The sequence below is a fragment of the Hylobates moloch genome, unplaced genomic scaffold (assembly GCF_009828535.3).
Source record: "Hylobates moloch isolate HMO894 unplaced genomic scaffold, HMol_V3 SCAFFOLD_14, whole genome shotgun sequence".
Lineage (NCBI taxonomy): Eukaryota > Metazoa > Chordata > Mammalia > Primates > Hylobatidae > Hylobates > Hylobates moloch.
In genome coordinates this window covers 6325737-6331736 of record NW_026652289.1, presented here as the reverse complement: position 1 = coordinate 6331736, position 6000 = coordinate 6325737, and positions in this window count along the sequence as shown.

Here is a 6000-nt window from a genome sequence, read left to right as displayed (position 1 = left end):
GTTCCAAAATAATCTCCTTTGACTCCATGTGTCACACCCAGGTCACATCGATGCAGGAGGTGGACTCCCACAGCCTTGGGCAGCTCCACTCCTGTGGCTTTGTGGGGTACAGAACTTCCTCCCAGCTGCTTTCACAGACTGGGGTTGAGTGTCTGCAGCTTTTCCAAGTGCACAGTGCAAGCTGCTGGTGGATCTACTATTCTGGGGTCTGGAGGACAGTGGCTGTCTTCTCACAGCTCCACCAGGCAGTGCCCCATGAGGACTCTGTGTGTGGGCTCTGGCCCCACATTTCCTTTCCACACTGCCATAGCAGAGGTTCTCCATGAGGGCTCTGCCCCTGCAGCAAATTTCTGTCTGGACATCCAGGTGTTTCCATACATCATCTGAAATCTAGGTGGAGGTTCCCAAACCTCAATTCTTGTCTTCTGTGTACCTGCACGACCAACACCAAGTGGAAGCTGCCAAGGCTGGGGGCTTGTGCCTCTGAAGCAATGACTCGAGCTCTACCTTGGCCTCTTTTGGACATGGCTGGAGCGACTGGGATACAAGACACCAAGTCTTGAGGCTGCACACAGCAGGGGGCGGCCCTGGACCCAGCCCACGAAATCATTTTTCCCTCCTAGGCCTCTGGTCCTGTGATGGGAGGGGCTGCTGTGAGGGTCTCTGACATGCCCTGGAGACATTTTCCCCATTGTCTTGGCAATTAACATTTGGCTTCTCATTACTTATGCAAATTTATGCAGCCAGCTTGAATTTCTCTCCAGAAACTGGGCTTTTCTTTTCTGTTACATCATCAGTCTGCAAATTTTCCAAACTTTTATGCTCTGCTGCTTCTTGAATGCTTTGCCACTTAGAATTTTTTTCTGCCAAATATCCTAAATCATCTCTCAAGTTCAAAGTTCCACAGATCTCTAGGGTAGGGGTAAAATGCCACCAGTCTCTTTGCTAAAGCATGACAAGAGTTACCTTAACTCCAATCCCCAACAAGTTCCTCATCTCCATCTGAGACCCTCAGCCTGGACTTCATTGTCCATATCACTATCAGCATTTTGGTCAAAGCCATTCAACAAGTCTCTAGGAAGTTCCAAATGTTCCCACATTTTCCTGTCTTCTTCTGAGCCCTTCAAACTGTTTCAACCTCTGCCTGTTACCCAGTTCCAAAGTTGCTTCCACATTTTCAGGTATCCTTATAGCAGCACTCCACTCCTGGTACCAATTTACTGTATTAGTCTGTTTTCACACTGCTTTGAAGAAATATATCCCAAACTGGGTATTTTATAAAGAAAAGAGGTTTAATTGATTCATAGTTCTGCGTGGCTGGGGAGTTCTTGGGAAACTTACAATCATGGTGAAGGCACCTCTTCACAGGGCAGCAGGAGAGAGAATGAGTGCCAAGCAAAGGGGGAAAAGCCCCTTATGAAACCATCAGATCTCGTGAGAACTCACTCACTATCATGAGAACAGCATAGGGGCAACCACTCCCACGATTCAACTACCTCCCACTGGGTCCCTCCCATGACACGTGGGAATTATGAGAACTATAATTCAAGATAAGATTTGGGTGAGGACACAGCCAAACCATATCAGTAGGATATTTAGCAGCATCCCTGGTCTCTACACACTAGATATCATTTACATTCTCCTAGTTCAGATTGTAATAACTGAAAATATTTTCCCCCAGCTGTGACAACAAAAATGTCTCCAGACATTGCCAGTGTCTCCCCAGGGAGAGAAGAGGAAATGCCCTGCTCCTCCTTTGGGAACCACAAGGGTAGATTGAGGGCTTTACTTGTTGGCTGCCCTCTGTCTTGTTGGTATGGGTGCTGTGTTCTATTAACATCTGTTACCATAGCTTGGTGTAAGGCCAGCCTGCCCTTTTATGATTATTGCATCCATCTTGCTTTTGATGGGTGATTGTTGCCACCCAGCCTCTATTATTTCTAGATCCTGCCATGCCTGTTGCTATCAGGGAGCCTGGTTCTGTAGTGGCTTCCCCTATGCCCAGTCCTGTCCTGCAGAGGATGGACACCACCATATTACTCAGTACTTTTGAGGTCCCTGTCATTAGCATGTTCCTTGTTGCTTTGGTAAAGGCAATGCCCTCATTGCACTTTTTCAGACTTTCATGGTGTATCCACTGTGGCATGCCCTCAACTCTAGGCCCTTGGTCCCCACATCCACTTGTTGCCATGGTGGGTCTGGCATTTTGGCCTCAGTCAATATGGGCACCATCTTCTTCAAGGTTCCAAAAGCCACCCTAGCAGCTTTTAGGTATCATCTCCTGAGGTCTTTCCTAAAGTGTTAAGTCCTGTATCATAAGATAGTCATCCTGTATCAGTGAACTTTCTCTTGCCCAACTTCATTTTCTGCTCCTGCTTCTGCTCCTGCTAGAGCCTTCCTGCCTTGATCTGATGCCCAAATCCAGTCTCCTACACATTCTTTGTACCTGTTGGCCAAGTCCTGCAGGTCCTTTGGGGAGAGCCCTCTCCTCCACTATCGGGCTTAGCACTCTTCCCCACCAGCTAATGGGTGATTCTAGCTTAGTCATGAGTTTGTTGGGCATGAGGGAAGGTGGAAATTCTCTTGGGATAGGTGTGTATTATCCTACCAGACAGAGACTCTGCATCATCTTCAAGCACCAGGGGCACTAGCCTTAGATAGGGAGGAGAAGGCCAGTATTGCAAGCCCAGAGGCATCAGAGGGATCTGGGAATTTGAGATCTTCAAGCACATCAACCCGTGACTCAGGATCCATTTCTGTTTCAGTCAGACCCTGACCTTGGCCCAGCACACCTGCTGACACTGAGGATTTAGATTTGTGTGGGGTTCTGCTAGGCTCATGATAAGCCTTGGGCCTTTCTTCAGCTTCTTCTCCCTGCAGCCCATAGGAAATAAGAGTCTTCTTTACTTTTATAAAACAAACTAGAGCTTCCAAAATGGGCCTGGGTTTCATACTTAGCCTTGAGTTCCTAATGAATCACCCCCAGCCTTGCTTTATTTCTGTCTATAGCCTTGGTTTCCGCAGCAGCAGATATCTGATTTCATTGTCTTTATAACTACTCTTTCCCACATATTTCTTGGCTATCTGACGCAGCCACTTCATGGTTCCCACATTGTGCATTCTTTCCACAGGTGTAGCACCCCACTTCCCCAGGGTGAGCGCCCTAACACCTGCACACCGCTGCACTTCAGTGGGGCTCCATGCTGAACCTGCACGCTGCACTGAGGGTCCACACTTTCAGCTGGTTGGCAGGTGATCCAGCTCCAAACCCTGTGCCAAGGTCTGCTTTCCTCCCACTGCTCCTGATGTGACGGTCAGGTCAGTTTCCTGGAAGCTGCCTCTAAGGTGGAGAAGAGAATGCAGTGTGATACTGAGCCATGCCTTGTAATGATACTGTGTGGCAGTGAATGGGGCAGGATGGGGCAGAGACAGAACTCAGGCCATGATTGAGGCAGAGCGATGCCTCCGTGGACCCTACAGCAAGCTTTGGAGATGGAATGGAAGATTCTGCAGAGTTGTCCCAAATTGGGACCAGGGGGCCAGGGCTTTTTTAGATATATTCTGCCCCCTTCTGCTCCCTTTGGCTGACAGCAATCTCTTTAGGGGCTCAGAATTGAGAGTTGGGTCCATCACCAACACTCTCGGCAGGTGGGACAATGAGTACTTTAGTCCCCAGAGGGCGGGGGATTGGGGTGGTCCACTATGGAGTCCAGCACAGGAACCAACCTTAGCTCTTGGTCAGAGGTCTTAGTCACGTCAGGATGCCTTAAAAAAATACCACAGTAGGGAGGGTCAGCAACAGAAAATTACGTTCTAACAGTTCTGGAGGCTGGAAATCCAAGGTCAAGGTGCCAGGGCTGGCTCCTTCTGAGATCTCTCCCCTTGGCTTTTTCTCCCTGTATCTCCACAGGGCCATCCCCCTGTGCATGTCTGTGTCTCAATCTCTTCTTCTTATAAGGACACCAGTCGTAATAGATTAGGGTCCAACACTTATATACCTCATTGAACCTTAAACCTCATTAGAGGCCCTATCTCCACATACAGTTGTACTGGGGCGCAGGCCTTCAGCATATGAATATTGCAGGGACACGATCTGGTCCATAGCTCTAGATGAGCAGGCTGGTTCTACAGAAAGAATCATGGATCTGAAATTTTGGGAACAATTACTGAAAAGTGAATTGGAGGAGTTCACCTGTGTAGAGAGTGGAGACAGGGAAAATAATTAAGGACTCAACCAAGCCCAATTCTGAAAGCTGTCAGGCTGCTGAGAATCGAGAGGTCCTTTCAGCCGGCCCACAGTGCGGCCTTCAGAGCTGCAGTGGCACTTTGAAGACAAACACCCACTGACCTTTTCATCAAAGAGAGGGGCTGCAGAGGTGACGCGCCGGCTCTGCAGTTCAGCCAGCCAGTCCTCATCGGCAGGACAGGCTTGGGCATTTAATTGGGCTGAAAGGAACTATGAGTTATAAAATGACCTTTTCATCCATACATAGGGAATAATTTAAGCCTTAAGAATAGCAGTGGCTTCAGTTATGTTCGTAGCACTTGGAATTAGAAGATGTGACAAGACAGAGATCCATAGGAGCGTCACGAATGGATTTTACCTGTCCATGCATGTCTCCCGTATTCTTCCTTCCTCTCCTGTTGGCTGGTGCCTTTTGCAAGAGTCACCTCACCTAGTGTGAAGATGGGATGGAAGGTTGTGTGCATAAAACACAAGTTATTTCATATTAGAGGGAGACATAGAGGGTGTAAAGGAGAGACAGAGAGAGAAAGAAAATACAAGCCATGCATACCAAGTTTTCAATAACTTCAAGAAATAAAAACAACATACACACCTACTATATAGAATGGCTAATTAAGAGTGACCAGTAGTGTGGAGAAGGTATGGGGTATGAAGTAGAGGCATAATGATGTTTGTGCAATATTAGTTGCTAAAATCCTGGAAGACCATAGCCAAATATTTCTATTAATTATTATTTTTCTTCAAAAAGGCAGTAAAACCCAATTATCTAGGTTTAAAACAGGTGTGTTTTGTGGGAAGATTTTTTAACGTTTTAGAAAACTGGACTAAAATTTGACAGCAGATTTAAAAAATACCCTTTTTTCTCATTTTCAAAAGAGAAAATTCTTACCTGTCGGCATGGGAAAGAGAATTTAGTTTCACAGAACAAAAGAGCTTTCTTTCCTACAGCAACATTCACACTTAGTGACCGCTGGATATTTATTTATTCAGAAGTGGTTTCAGGTGCCGACTCAGTGATCGGCATGGCATTTCCAGGCATGGCAATGAAAAAATAAGTGGGGTGATACGGCCTGGCCTCTCCCTCTCTCAAGAGGCTTAAAGTCCAGAAGGTGGGGGACAAGGCTTGAGTGAACAAGCACACACATATTCATGCATCCTTACAAGTACATCCTTCCAGGAGGGGTTTAAAGAATTAGGCTGCGTGTCCATATCTGTGGATAGAACCTGCATAGCCTCCTGGCTCGGGGCCACATCACATCCAGTGGTTGGCAGCAGGCTAGAGTCTGCAGGAAGATTCAAGCTCAGGGCAGCAGGGAAGGAGGTGAGGAGTCAAAGACAGGAGCCTCCGGGCTCACCCATCAGGCCAGGGATGCTGAGGTTCCCCATGTAGACACCCAGAGTGTATAGTTGGCATCGGGCTGGGAAGCAGTGAAGGCAGAAGAAGGCAGCCTCGCCATCAAGGCCGGGCTGTGCAGTCTCCGTTCCAAGGAGGATGACCACCTTCTTCGTCTGTGCTGGATTAAAACAGCACCATGTCCGCAAAGGCGAGGAAATGAAGCAGGAGGTAGGTTCTTTTTCAAAGTCCCCCACATCCCCAGAAACTGTACACAAATGATGCATTTGGTATGAAAGTCTGATGAAAAGCCCTAGGTCATTAATATATAGTGTCCCTATAAATAATCTCAAAGACAGCTTGGGCCAACTCTGCCCCTTCAGGCAAGACCATGCTGCTAAGAAGATGAAAATAACCTGTC